At 45.0% G+C, this 14,602-nt stretch overlaps 1 long non-coding RNA gene across 1 annotated transcript in view; it reads left to right on the forward strand.

The window, feature by feature from the left end:
- The first annotated feature begins 372 nt into the window (after window positions 1–372).
- Window positions 373–14,602, forward strand: part of LOC126474954 (uncharacterized) — a 199,642-nt gene continuing 185,412 nt past the window's right edge. Inside the window, exons 1-2 of the long non-coding RNA XR_007586611.1 lie at window positions 373–483; window positions 11,573–11,769. This is a non-coding gene — a long non-coding RNA (uncharacterized LOC126474954). The remainder of the gene's footprint in view (window positions 484–11,572; window positions 11,770–14,602) is intronic.

Genomic DNA, 14,602 nt, shown 5'->3' on the forward strand with positions numbered 1-14,602 from the left:
ACTATCAACGGACCACCCTGTATACATATGGGCTTCAACTGAAAGGCAACATGGCGCATCGCGACTCTGTACTGAATGGAGATGGCGTGTATTTGACGTAGGTGGCGATCTGCTATCTCTCTAATCAGCTTTCAGACGCACGTTTAGAATATCTGAGGTGCTAGACATAGCTCTGCACGTTCAGAAAGACTCCACAACGTGCTATTCGGCGCTATGACGTCGGAAACTCGGCTCGCTTAACGTTCGAATGCGCGGCCAGTGAGCCGGCGGCTGTAGCAGGTACGCTCAGCGGCTGTCGATTCGCGGCTGCTCTGGCGGCGGGCGTTGTCTGCGTGGCGACCGGCGGGAGGGCGACCTTGCCGCACTCGCCGGCGCGCCGCCGCCAGCCGCGGACGTGGCTTGGCCCGCTCCAAAATCCGGCGCTAACCTTGTGCTGGACGTGCCGTGCACTGCGGCCGCACCCACGCCACGCCGCCCCGACAGGTATGCGCGCGTCTGCCTCGCTTCCCTCGACTAGTCGCGCGTTTCTCGCTCGCTTTTCTCTTGTCTCACCATCGATCGCAGCTCATGTCGTGCAGCGACCTGCCTCGAAGGTGGCGCTACACATGTACTTGCGCCCTATCCATTTACTGTCGCCGTTGTTACAATACTGTCCTGTACTCGCACTCTGAGAAGACTCTCGGCGAAGTAGTAGCTGAACTGATGGAAATTGTAATGTCATCGACCGGTATTGACTTCTTTCTGCTCGCTGTCTACATTATCGAGCGTACAATACTGCATTCGGCGATTCTGCATTAGTGAATGCAGAAAAACCATGTTCAGTTGACGGCCGCTGAAGTGTTATATGCAGTTAACTTCGAAAAAAAAAAACTTGTTTATTGACATGTTTGACTTGTAACGCGCTGCGTTGTCTATAAGTAAAAGTTGGCTGCAACCGTGAGCAAACGAGTCGAGATATGTTGACTTCCACCCGTTCAGCTACCATCAGGCACCTTGCCACGAGTATTCTTGGAGTCCAAGTGTAGCACGAGGGTAGTCCATGTTTTAACTGTTGTTTTTGTGGTCTTCAGTCCTGAGACTGGTTTGATGCAGCTGTCCATGCTACACTATCATGTGCAAGCTTCTTCATCTCACAGTACCTACTGCAACCTACATCCTTCTGAATCTGTTTAGTGTATTCGTCTCTTGGTCTCCCTCTACGATTTTTACCCTCCACGCTGCCCTCCAATGCTAAATTTGTGATCCCTTGATGCCTCAGAACATGTCCTACCAACCGATCCCTTCTTCTAGTCAAGTTGTGCCACAAATTTCTCTTCTCGCCAATTCCATTCAAAACCACCTCATTAGTTACGTGATCTACCCAACTAGTCTTCAGCATCCTTCTGTAGCACCATATTTCGAAAGCTTCTATTCTCTTCTTGTCCAAACTATTTCTCGTCCACGTTTCACTTCCATACATGGCTACACTCCATACAAATACTTTCAGAAAAGACTTCCTGACACTTAAATCTATACTCGATGTTAACAAATTTCTCTTCTTCGGAAACTCCTTCCTTGCCATTGCCAGTCTACATTTTGTACCCTCTCTACTTCGACCATCATCAGTTATTTTGCTCCCCAAATAGCAAAACTCAATTACTACTTAAAGCGTCTCATTTCCTAATCTAATTCCCTCAGCAGCACCCGACATAATTCGACTACATTCCATTAGCCTCGTTTTGCTTTTGTTGATGTTCATCTTATATCCTCCTTTCAAGACACTGTCCATTTCGTTCATCTGCTCTTCCAGGTCCCTTGCTGTCTCTGACAGAATTACAATGTCATCGGTGAACCTCAAAGTTTTAATTTCTTCTCCATAGATTTTAATCCCTACTCCAAATTTTTCTTTTGTTTCCTTTACTGATTGCTCAATATACAGATTGAATAGCATCGGGGAGAGGCTACAACCCTGTCTCACTCCCTTTCCAACCACTGCTTCCCTTTCATGCCCATCGACTCTTACATCTGCTATCTGGTTTCTATACAAATTGGCCGACCGGAGTGGCCGTGCGGTTCTAGGCGCTACAGTCTGGAGCCGAGCGACCGCTACGGTCGCTGGTTCGAATCCTGCCTCGGGCATGGATGTGGGTGATGTCCTTAGGTTAGTTAGGTTTAATTAGTTCTAAATTCTAGGGGACTGATGACCTCATAAGTTAGTCTCATAGTGCTCAGATCCATTTGAACCATTTTTTTTTTGTACAAATTGTAAATAGCCTTTCGCTCCCTGTATTTGACCTCTACCACCTTCAGAATTTGAAAGAGAGTATTCCAGTCAACACTGTCAAAAGCTTTCTCTAAGTCTACAAAAGCTAGAAACGTAGGTTTGCCTTTCCTTAATCTATTTTCTAAGATAAGTCGTAGGGTCAGTATTGCCTCACGTGTTTCAACATTTCTACGGAATCCAAACTGATCTTCCCCGACGTCGGCTTCTACCAGTTTTTCCATTCGTCTGTAAAGAATTAGTGTTAGTATTTTGCAGCCGTGGCATGTTTTAACTATCACCTCAAAAAAATAATGTTCCGTAATTTACACTTTGTTTTCAAGTACATGTCCGCAGTCCTAATACTCACTGAAATCCCCGCATTGCAATACCGTAGTAAGCCGCCAAAGGAGCCAAAATATAGCGGTACAGCCCAAGTATAAGGTGACGTATCGTGCCGCAATTCTTTTCCAGCAGCAGCGGAAATACTACAGCTATGTCAGGCCAATCCAGATGACTTACGTAGCCTTCTGGTATTGTACGATACGACTGCGGTATTTCCCCTACTGCCGAAAAAGACTTACGTTACGATACACTGCCTCATCCCTGGACTTTACCTTTATATTTTGGCCCTTCCGGTGACGTGCTGAGGTACTGCGGCGTGCGGATTTCAGTGTGTACCAGGATTGCAATCAAACAAGCAAACAATTACCAGAACCAACTTTCCTTCTGCAGCGTAGTGTGTGCTGACTTGAAACTTCCTGGCAGAGTAGTACTTACACGAGAAACGCGTTAAGTCCCAGGTTCGAGTCCTGGCCCAGAACACAGATTTAATCTGCCAGTAACTTTCACATCAGCGCACACGCCGCTGGTACCAGTCCCCTAAGCTATGGCTAAGCCAAGTCTCCGCAGTATCCTTCCCTCCAGCAGTGCTAGTCCCGCAAGTTATGATTGACAGCTTCTGTGAAGTTTGGACGGTAGGCGATGAGATACTGGTGGAAGTAAAGATGCGAAAGCGGCTCGTTTATCTTGCTCGGGTAATTCAGTTGATAGAGCACTTGCCCGCCGAAGACAAAGGTCCCAGCTTCGAATCCCGGACCAGAGCGATGTTTTTATCCTCCACGAAGTCTCAAACAAAGAATTAATTATGCAACTTCATTTTTTCGAGGTGATAATCTCTCTCGTCACGTAGTTGCCTATTTTCTTACTGATTTTTTCATTTTGATTTCACATCCTATGTCTACATACAACCCTCGACTTGCACGCCCATCTCTATTCCAAGAGGGAATTACACTTCCAAAAGACTAGCGGTGGGCCAGCGTGTCGTATGGCGAGCTGAAATTAGAAATAACACCCAAAATTCTCGCGGCCATTGTCAGTTACACAAAACTTCTCATGTTCTTTTCCTGGTGCATTGTTTCTTCTGTGGCCTTACAGGGACGTTTCAAGCCCTGCAGTCTTCACCTCGGGCCGAATCTACTGCACTGCTGTAAGTACACTGTCAGTTAGCTGAAAACTACCTTCGGTGCGAATCCTGTTTGATTCTCTTCACCAAAATGTTAACCCAGCATCTACTAACTAGTCTGTGGGGTGCTTTTTAACGAAAAAAATCGGTACTATGGCTCAATAAAGGGATTCAAGTTGCAGCACAGTTTAATCATGTATGGCTGAAACGACAGCAGAAGGGAAAAAAAGGAGTAATGATGCAGTCAGAAGTGGAGCTCGATGTCCGCATCATGATCGGTCCGTCCCTGTCGGCTCGCTCTCACGTCTACAGCTGATGCTGCTGTTGCTGTTCTTAGTATGTAGTCTTATTGGAGTAACGTCAGCTAGATCCTACAGGACACAACGATGTTGCTAGCAACACTGATGTTTCCCCACATCGTAAATTCCCATCTGGAATAACTGTTCTATCGCAGGTGGTACTCTTCCGTTGTAACTTTCGATTTACTTCCACGTCATTGTAGGAACGGAAGACAGCCTGACCCATTCTGGTTATTTTTAAACCTCATTAGAATAAGAACGTGTAGCAGAAAAAAATCTTTCCTGAATTCAATAAAACTAATTATATCGAGTGTCAAATGACCCACAGCTGAGATAGCGGACAACCTCTCGTGTAAAATTTCTTGAAACACAGATAGCATATCTAAATCCATTCTGATATCACAAACTAGATATTATGAGTGCGGCACAGGAAACTATTGCCTCCGGTATTGGGGACTTGAAATAGGCGAGAAATCTCAATTCGTCCACCTTTTTCCGAACTTTGATAGATATTGTGTCAGGGAGTTCGTTCCAAATTATGGTGCGGCATTATTAGTAAATACACAGATATGATTGCTCTGATTCCAATTTATATTTGTTTCTGTATAGCATAACATTCAAATATCTTCAAAACAGTACAAATGGCCTATGGTATGGCCTGTGAGTCTTATTTGGATATAAACTTATTCCATTCGCCCTCGGCCTTTGCTGCTGACAATAGAAAACGCCACTTTACTCTTCGCCTTCAAGCTTACATTCAACACTGCTCTGATCTGTTTCGGGTTTGTTTTTGTAGCAGTGTTGGTTGCACTTCGACAGTGATACACTGCAGTGGCAGTGTCTTGAAGGGAGGATAGAAGATGAACATCAACAAAAGCAAAACGAGGATAATGGAATGTAGTCGAATTAAGTCTGGCGATGCTGAGGGAATTAGATTAGGAAATGAGACACTTAAAGTAGTAAAGGAGTTTTGCTATTTGGCGAGCAAAATAACTGATGATGGTCGAAGTAGAGAGGATATAAAATGTAGACTGGCAATGGCAAGGAAAGCGTTTCTGAAGAAGAGAAATTTGTTAACATCGAGTATAGGTTTAAGTGTCAGGAAGTCGTTTCTGAAAGTATTTGTATGGGGTGTAACCATGTATGGAAGTGAAACATGGACGATAAATAGTTTGGACAAGAAGAGAATAGAAGCTTTCGAAATGTGGTGCTACAGAAGAATGCTGAAGATTAGATGGGTAGATCACATAACTAATGAGGAGGTACTGAATAGAATTGGGGAGAAGAGGAGTTTGTGGCACAACTTGACAAGAAGAAGGGACCGGTTGGTAGGACATGTTCTGAGGCATCAGGGGATCACAAATTTAGCATTGGAGGGCAGCGTGGAGGGTAAAAATCGTAGAGGGAGACCAAGAGATGAATACACTAAGCAAATTCAGAAGGATGTAGGCTGCAGTAAGTATTGGGAGATGAAGATGCTTGCACAGGATGGAGTAGCATGGAGAGCTGCATCAAACCAGTCTCAGGACTGAAGACCACAACAAGAACAACAACACTGCAGTGGAGAGAGGTTTACTGACGAAGAGCTGGGTGACTTGCGCTGCAGCGATGGCAACCACATCACAGTTTCGTCAGAGTTGCTGTCTTTCTCTGTTGCTTTTCTTTTGCGTTACATGTTTCATTGATTGCACGCTACAGGTGTTTTTCAGTATCGTGAAAGTACCTTCACAGAAGTGACGTGAACTGCGGCAGTAAATCGAACATATCATAACTACGTTACACTGAAGTGATAGCGATATGCACATATACAGATGATGGTAGCCTCACACAAGGTATAAAAGGGCAGTTCATCGGCGAAGCTGTCATTTCTACTCAGGTGATATATGTGAGGGTTTCAGGTGTAATTGTGGCCGCACGACGGCAATTAACACACTTTGAACGAGGAATAGAAGTTCGAGCTAAACGCATGAGACATTACATTTCGGAAGGGTTCGGGAATTCAATATTACGAGATTCACAGTGTCAAGAGTGTGCTGAGAGTACCAAATTTCAGGCATTACCTCTCACTACGGACAACACTTAACGACCGGGAGCAGCGTAGTTTGTGCAGGGTTGTCATTGCTAACAGACAAGCCTCCCGGCGTGAAATAGTCGCAGAAATCAGTATGAGACGTACGACGAAAGTACCCGTTAGAAAAGAGAAGCGAAATTTGCGGTTAACTATAGCAGCAGACGAACGCCGTGAGCACAACTTCGCCTGCAGCGCCTCTGCTGGTGCCATGATCATATCGGTTGGACTCTAGATGATTGGAAAACCGTGGCCTGGTCAGATGAATTCCGATTTCAGCTGGTAAGAGCTGATAGCAGGGTTCGAGTGTGAGGCAGACCCTAGGAAGCCATGGACCAAGCTGTCCACAAGGCACTGTGTACGTTGGTGATGACTCCATAATGGTGTGGGCTGCGTTTACATGGAATGGACTGGATCCTCTGGCCCAACTGAACTGCTCGTTGACTGGAAATGGTTATGTTCGGCTACATGGAGATCATTTACTACCATTCATGCATTCCATGTTCCGTCCGCAGCTCGTGGTCGTGCGGTAGCATTCTCGCTTCCCGCGCCCGGGTTCCCGGGTTCAATTCCCGGCGGGGTCAGGGATTTTCTCTGCCTCGTGATGTCTGGGTGTTGTGTGCTGTCCTTAGGTTAGTTAGGTTTAAGTAGTTGTAAGTTCTAGGGAACTGATGACCATAGATGTTAAGTCCCATAGTGCTCAGAGCCAGAGCCATTCCATGTTCCCAAACAACGATGGAATTTTTATGGATGACTGCGCCACGTCACCGGGCCACAATTGTTTGAAGAACGTTCTGGATAATTCGAGCGAATGATTTAGTCACCCGGATCGCTCGACGTGAATCCCATCGATCGTTTATTGGACACAATCGATAGGTCAGTTCGTGCTCACACTCCTGTACCGGCAACACTTTCGCAATTATGGATGGCTGTAGAGGCAGTATGGCTCAGTATTTCTCCAGCGGACTTCCAACGGCTTGTTGAGTCGATACCATGTCGAGCTGTTGTACTACGCCGGGCAGAAGGAGGTCCGACGCGATGTTAGGAAGCATCCCATGACTTTTGTCACCTCAGTCTATTAATCTGTGACGAGCCACTACAGGCCCCAGCTTCCCTTACACCAAAATACTCAAAAAATAGCCACGAACAACCTCCAGCTTCACACTTATGCTGTGCTCACTACGTCCAAAGAAGTTCGTAATTGGAAATCCACTTTACCCAGTATTTATTTGTTCGCAAATGTTTATTTTCCTGGGTGTGATTTAAGCAAACAATGGAAACTTAAGTTAGGATAGCTGAACGGGATTTGATTGGAGTTAATCTTTAATAACAGTTCAGGTCTTCCTGCTGCCCCACTTCGTTGCGTGCTCATTCTGGTGCTGAGAGCGTGTATTGCTCTTATGAGTAACCGATGGAAACCGATACTACTTTTTTTTCCAGAAAGCAAGCGAGTACAGCGAGTCTCTGACGGCAGCCTGGTTCAGATTCCATGGGAGGACAGACTACAGCAGTGACGTCAGACGACAGATGCGACTGCCGTCGTGCCTGCGACCTCGGCCTTGCACTACTTGTACGCTGGAGATGAAGGGCAGCACAGCAGCCATTGTATCTCTGTTCGCTGTTCTTGTTGAGTTCACGCGCTGGCACCTGCTCCTCTTTCCTATTCTCGTTTCAGTCATTCCCTGAGAGATTCAGGAGAGTAAGGGGACTACTTGAGTCCTAAGTTGGGTTCATACAGCGTTTCTGGCTACTAGATGTCGCACCCTCCAGAATGACTTGTTATTGGCTCATTGCTGATAGGTAAAGAACTGTACTAGCGGTATGTGATGAATATGAAACAAAGTATACTTATGCTTTCCTTCCAGTGCCAAGTTAACTGTTCCTGGATGGTGTAGAAGATATTCCTCTAACCTATCCATTCTTATGCTAACGGTTTTACTTCGGCTTCTTTCCATCCAATTATTTTTGATACACTTTCATTTGAATCTTGCCGTTCCCCACTTAACTTTTGACATTCACCGGTAACACCACATTTAAAATGCTTACAGACATACTAATTACAATAACTTACTAATCTTATATATATATTGTAAAGAGAAATTTACTGTGAACTTTTTTCGTGAAACTCTCTTTAGAAGTTCCAAAACTTTTTGAAGTATTTTGCATATCACTGCACTGACAGAGTATGTTGGTATAGAATTTAATAATCAGATGCATAAATACATTGATCTCATAGATGATTGCCTGAATCTGATTTTAGTTTCAGATCTGATATCATGGGAGACGGACCTTCGGAGAAGTTTTTAAACTATGTGAAGAAATCACTAGCAGCTGGTATTCACGAAATAACCTGTAATTCGCCTAGTTTGAATGAAAAATACTGGGCAGCCAGTTCTTTGGTAAGGATATATCTTGATATCGAATCTAGCTGTTTTCGGAACGGTTAAGATACAGGGCTACAGAGAAGTGCGTGCTCTGTAGGAGATGTCGATGAGTTCACCTCATCATTGTCAGGCGACTCAGTTAATCATTTTTCTTTTCTGTTTCCCCTGGATTCCAGTTTCTTTCCCCTACAACAGCGATCTGTGTATCTAAAAAAGTACCAAGATTTACCACCATCCGTTTCGATGTTACGTCATACTTTCCCCCATGAGGGCATAGATGAGGTGATTGCAGAGCTCAGATGAGGGCAAATCCGTACAACGCCGGATAGAAAGAAAGACAGAGTTTAGAGTCTCGTTGACGTGGAGGTCATTAGAGAAAGCTGGCAGACAGATTCCGGTGCGATCTTGTTCTAGGAAAAACGCTGCCTTTCATTTGGAGGTTGGTTGGACAAGGAGTTGATTGCCCTTCCTTCCGAATACGAGGCCAGTGTCTTAATTATGCCCCTCCATTTTTCCTCTCCTACCACGACGAATATAAAATTCTCGGTACATAAACCGCGTCGAATCAAAGATAAAATTCAAGCTTTCGAAGGTCACTATTATTGTTCTCATAGTTGCGAAATCAATTTTGAACCGTAGGGATTTCTACACTGGCGAGTCAAAGAAACTGGAATACTTGCCTAATATCGGGTAGGGCCCCCGCGAGCACGCAAAAGTGCCGCAACATGACATGGCATGGACTCGACTAATGTCGAGGAATTGACACCATGAATCGTGAAGGACTGTCCATATATCCGTAAGAGTACGAGGCGGTAGAGATCTCTTCTGAACAGGACGTTGCAAGGCATCTCAGATACGCTCAATAATGTTCTTGTCTGAGGGGTTTGGCGGTCAGCGGAAGTATTTAAACTCATAAGTGTTTTCCTGGAGCCACTTTATAGCAATTGGGGACGTGAAGGGTGTCGAATTGTCCTGCTGCAACTGCAGAAGTCCGTCGGAACGCACAATGGACATAAATGGATACAGGTGGTCGGTTGCTTACGTATATGTCACCTGTCAGTGTCGTATCAAAACGTATCAAATGTTGTGTGTGAAATCCTATGGGACTTAACTGCTAAGGTCATCAGTCCCTAAGCTTACACACTACTTAACCTAAATTATCCTAAGGACGAACACACACAGCTATGCCCGAGGGAGGACTCGAACCTCCGCCGGGACCAGCCGCACAGTCCACGAACGCAGTGCCATTAGAGCGCTCGGCTAATCCCGCGCGGCAAGACGTATCAGGGGTCCCATATTACTCCAGCTGCACACGCCCCACAGTATTACAGAACCTCCACCTGCTTCAACAATCCCTGCTGAGATGCAGAGTCCATGGATTCATGTGGTTGTCCCCTCGCCCGTACACGACCCATCCGCTCGATACAATTTGAAACGAGACTCGTCCAACCAGGCAACATGCTTTCAGTCATCAACGGTCCAATCTCGGTGTTGACAGGTCCAGGCGTGCAGTCATCAAGGGTACATGAGTGGACCTTCGGCTCCGAAAGTCCATATCAATGAAGTTTCGTTGAATGGTTCGCACACTGATCCTACTTGATGGCCCAGCATTGATATCTGCCGCAGTTTGCGGAAGTGTTGCACTTCTGTCACGTTCAACGATTCTCTTCAGTCGTCGTTTGTCCCGTCCCGTTCTTACAGGATCTTTTTCCGGCCGCACGGAGATTTGATTTTTTACCGGATTCCTGATATTCACGTTAACTCGCGAAATGGTCGTATGGGAAAATGCCCACTTCATCGCAACCTCGAAGATGTTGTGTCTCATCGTTTGTGCTACGACTATAACACCACGTTCAGACTCACTTAAGTCTTGATGAACTGCCATTGTAGCAGCAGTAACCGATCTGACAACTGCGCCAGACACTTGTTCTCTTATAAAGGCGTTGCGGACGGCAGCGCCGTATTCTGCTTGCTTACATATCTGCGTATTGAATACACATGCCTATAGTAGTTTCTTTGGCGTGTCAGTGTGTATGGACATACCCCACTTCAAGCGTTGCTAGGTGCTCTCCACAACAGTAAATAACGTAATTTCCCGTAAGTAGTTCTTCTGGAAGCATATGAAATATGGTGTTATCGAGGAATGTTAATTGGTAAGTGGAGAGATAAGGCCCAAATGGACAAGTTGGCTTAGCGCTGGAAGGACCTGTTCAGAGGAAAAGTTAGAGCAAAAATATGGCACTGAGCACTATGGGACTTAACTTTTGAGGTCATCAGTCCCCTAGAACTTAGAACTAGTTAAACTTAACTAACCTAAGGACATCACACACACCCATGCCCGAGGCCGGATTCTAACCTGCGGTCGCGCGGTTCCAGACTGCAGCGCCTAGAACCGCTCGGCCACTCTGGCCGGCAAACTTATAGCAGCAGACGATGATTATTATATGGGGGATGCAGAGTGTAGCAATCACATAGAAATGGGAAGATTGGCATAAGACAGAAAGTGACGGGAAGAGGGTTTCAAACACTTCATAGACTAATGACCTCTATTTTTGAAGTTTCAGTGACGGCCACTTAGAAATTCTTTTAAAAGAGGAACTGATATAACTTTCTTTGCTAATGACCGCTTTCATTTTAATTTTACCTAGTTTCATCAGGCTCGAATTACAGCATTCTGACTGCCGATTTATATTCATTTTACTTTGTTATCTTTTTTGTTTCTTTTTTCTTTTTTGTGAGAGACGGATAGAGAGAGACACTAAATAAGAAAACTGGACTTAAATTCGGAAGAATGAGCATTCAATTATAGGACCAGTAATACACACGTCACTGTTTTTTGTGATTTTCTTAAACCACATTGTTCCCATATTATTCCGTAGATTAACGTTTTGTCTCGAAGAAACTATAAAACTTAACCAACTGCAAATTAAAAATAGATGTAGAACGAGCCCCAACTAATACATATCTGATCACATGTGTTAGTTCTGCACGCGCAAATTTATTTCTATTTTAGGTCCTCGTCGAGGTTTTGAACGTTGTTGACATTCCGGTAACCGAAGTTTCTTCCTTGCGCAAGAATCTGAATGGAGTGTGGAGCACGTGCGCGGCGTGTTACAGGGGATGCCGAGCAGTGTGGGCGCGCGCCGCCCGCGGCCAGAATAGCGAGCCGTAGCGTGGCGTGGCGTGGCGCTGAGCAGAGGCCCGGCGCGCCGCCTTGGGGAAGGTCCGGGACGCGACCGCCGCCGCCGCCGCCGCCGCCGTTTGTTTGCTCTGCCGCTGCCGCGAGGTCACTGCGCGCAGCACAGCTCTCGCTGGTAAGCACTCCCCCACTCCCCCCCACCCCCTCCAACCGTGCTTGGCGCCTAGTGGCGCGATAACAGTTTTCTTCAACAGCTGAGTACTACTCCTCCAGCGACGATGGCATGAGCCAGCAGAGAACTCGTACAAAACTCGGCGTAGCTGGGGCCGTATTCAGTAACACTTTTTAATGCATCATTCAAAAAACGGAAAGAAGGTAACAAATATTCCGCGAGCTGTGTGTGTATGTGTGTGTGTGTGTGTGTGTGTGTGCGTGTGCGTGTGTATCCCATATGTCCCACACAAAAGCATGTAATTAATGTAAGCCGGCCGGTGTGGCCGAGCGGTTCTAGGAGCTTCAGTCTGGAACCGCGCGACCGCTACGGTCGCAGCTTCGAATCCTGCCTCGGGCATGGATGTGTGTGATGTCCGTAGGTTAGATAGGTTTAAGTGGTTCTAAGTTCTAGGGGACTGATGGCCTCAGATGTTAAGTCCCATAGTGCTCAGAGCCATTTGAACCAATTAATGTAAGAACGGCAAAATTCAAAATTAGCTTGTCTTCCATCTGCCGGGCACGAGAAACTGTATTAGGTAGCAGGGCTGGAGACTGATCAGGATTGAAAAAATCTTAATAGTCCTGAACGTTCCAGTTATTTTAGGACGAAACCTCTGGATAAAATTTCACAGCCCAGAGCACGTCCAAAAAATTCAATGGTCGAGTCCCACAGTGACACGTGCTATATGCGTGATGTCAGAATAGCAATTTGTTCTTGAAAATGCTAATAAATTATGGTAATCTACCTATAATGTAATGTCCTAGTTCCAGAGTAACGAATCTCCACCAACACAGTTCGCCGTCGACGCTTGTCAGAACATGATGATAATATCAAGAAGGAAATAATTCTACGTGTCGGAGCGTGGAATGTCAGGAATCTGAATGTTATAAGGAAGCTACAAACTCTGAAAAGGAAAAAGCAAAAGCTCAATCCTACAATAGGACTCCGTGAAGACATACAGAAAGAAGGAGCGGATATTTTGTCAGATCAATGAAGGATCTTATTAACAGCAGGAGAAAATTGTATCACGAGAGTAGGATTCGATATGAACGATAAGGTAGCATAAAGAGTAAGTTACTGTGAACATTTCAATAACAGGATTAATCTCATCAGAATTGACAGCAAAGCTACGCTAAGAACAATGAATCACATATGCATTTCGACGCCACAAGTAGAAGATGAGGACATACAGAAAATATATGAGGATACTGAACAGGTAATTCCGTATGTAAAAAGAGATAATAATCGAATAATCGCGGGGAACTGGAATGCGGGACTAAGTTGTGGAAGAATATGCACTCGGTAGTAGAAATAAGAGAGGAGACGAAGTAACTGAGTTCTGCAATGTATTTCAGTTAGTAATAACGAATATACTGTTCAAAAACCACAAGAAAAAATGCTCAGAGACATGGGAACATTCCAGCTGGATTACATCATGATCAGGCAGGGATTCCAAAATCAGATACTGGATTTCCAGGCGTACCAACGAGCAGATGTAGAGACTCAGTTCACAATTTAGTGACGATGAAGAATAGACTTAAGTTTATGTGAATCGTTAGGAAGAATCGATGTGTAAAGAAGTGTAATACTAACGTATTGATCAATGATGAGATGTGTTTAAACTACCTGGGCTATAGATACTGCGATAGTGAATAACATAACTAGAACGAGAATCATATAAGTTGGACAGACAAATACATGTGCGAGAAAGTAACTACGAAAAAAACCCTGGACTACCGAAGAAATACTTCACCTGGTTGACCAAAGGGGGAAATAAAAAACTTTCAGAAAATGAAAGGAATACAGTATATGTTACTTATGAACCATGGACCTTGCCGTTGGTGGGGAGGCTTGCGTGCATTTGCGATACAGATGGCCGTACCGTAGGTGCAACCACAACGGAGGGGTATGTGGTGGGAGGCCAGACAAGTGTGTGGTTCCTGAAGAGGGGCAGCAGCCTTTTCAGTAGTTGCAGGGGCAACAGTCTGGATGAGTGACTGATCTGGCCTTGTAACACTAACCAAAACGGCCTTGCTCTGCTGGTACTGCGAACGGCTGAAAGCAAAGGGAAACTACAACCGTAATTTTTCCCGAGGGCATGCAGCTTTACTGCATGGTTAAATGATGGTCGAAGTAGAGAGGATATAAAATGTAGACTGGCAATGGCAAGGAAAGCGTTTCTGAAGAAGAGAAATTTGTTAACATCGAGTATAGATTTAAGTGTCAGGAAGTCGTTTCTGAAAGTATTTATATGGAGTGTAGCCATGTATGGAAGTGAAACATGGACGATAAATAGTTTGGACAAGAAGAGAATAGAAGCTTTCGAAATGTGGTGCTACAGAAGAATGCTGAAGATTAGATGGGTAGATCACATACCTAATGAGGAGGTATTGAATAGAATTGGGGAGAATTGGAGTCTGTGGCACAACTTGACAAGAAGACGGGACCGGTTGGTAGGACATGTTCTGAGGCATCAGGGGATCACAAATTTAGCATTGTAAGGCAATGTGGAGGGTAAAAATCGTAGAGGGAGACCAAGAGATGAATACATTGAGCAGATTCAGAAGGATGTAGGTTGCAGTAAGTACTGGGAGATGAAGAAGCTTGCACAGGATAGAGTAGCACGGAGAGCTGCATCAAACCAGTCTCAGGACTGAAGACCACAACAAAAACAACAACAGGAATGAAATCAATAGGAAGTGCAAGCAAGTTAAAGCGAAATGACTGCAGGAAAGTGTAAAGAAACTGAAAAAGAAATGGTTGCTTTGAAGGACAGGTTCGGCATATAAAGGCG

Source organism: Schistocerca serialis, chromosome 4 (genome assembly GCF_023864345.2).
Source record: "Schistocerca serialis cubense isolate TAMUIC-IGC-003099 chromosome 4, iqSchSeri2.2, whole genome shotgun sequence".
Classification (NCBI taxonomy): Eukaryota; Metazoa; Arthropoda; class Insecta; order Orthoptera; family Acrididae; genus Schistocerca; species Schistocerca serialis.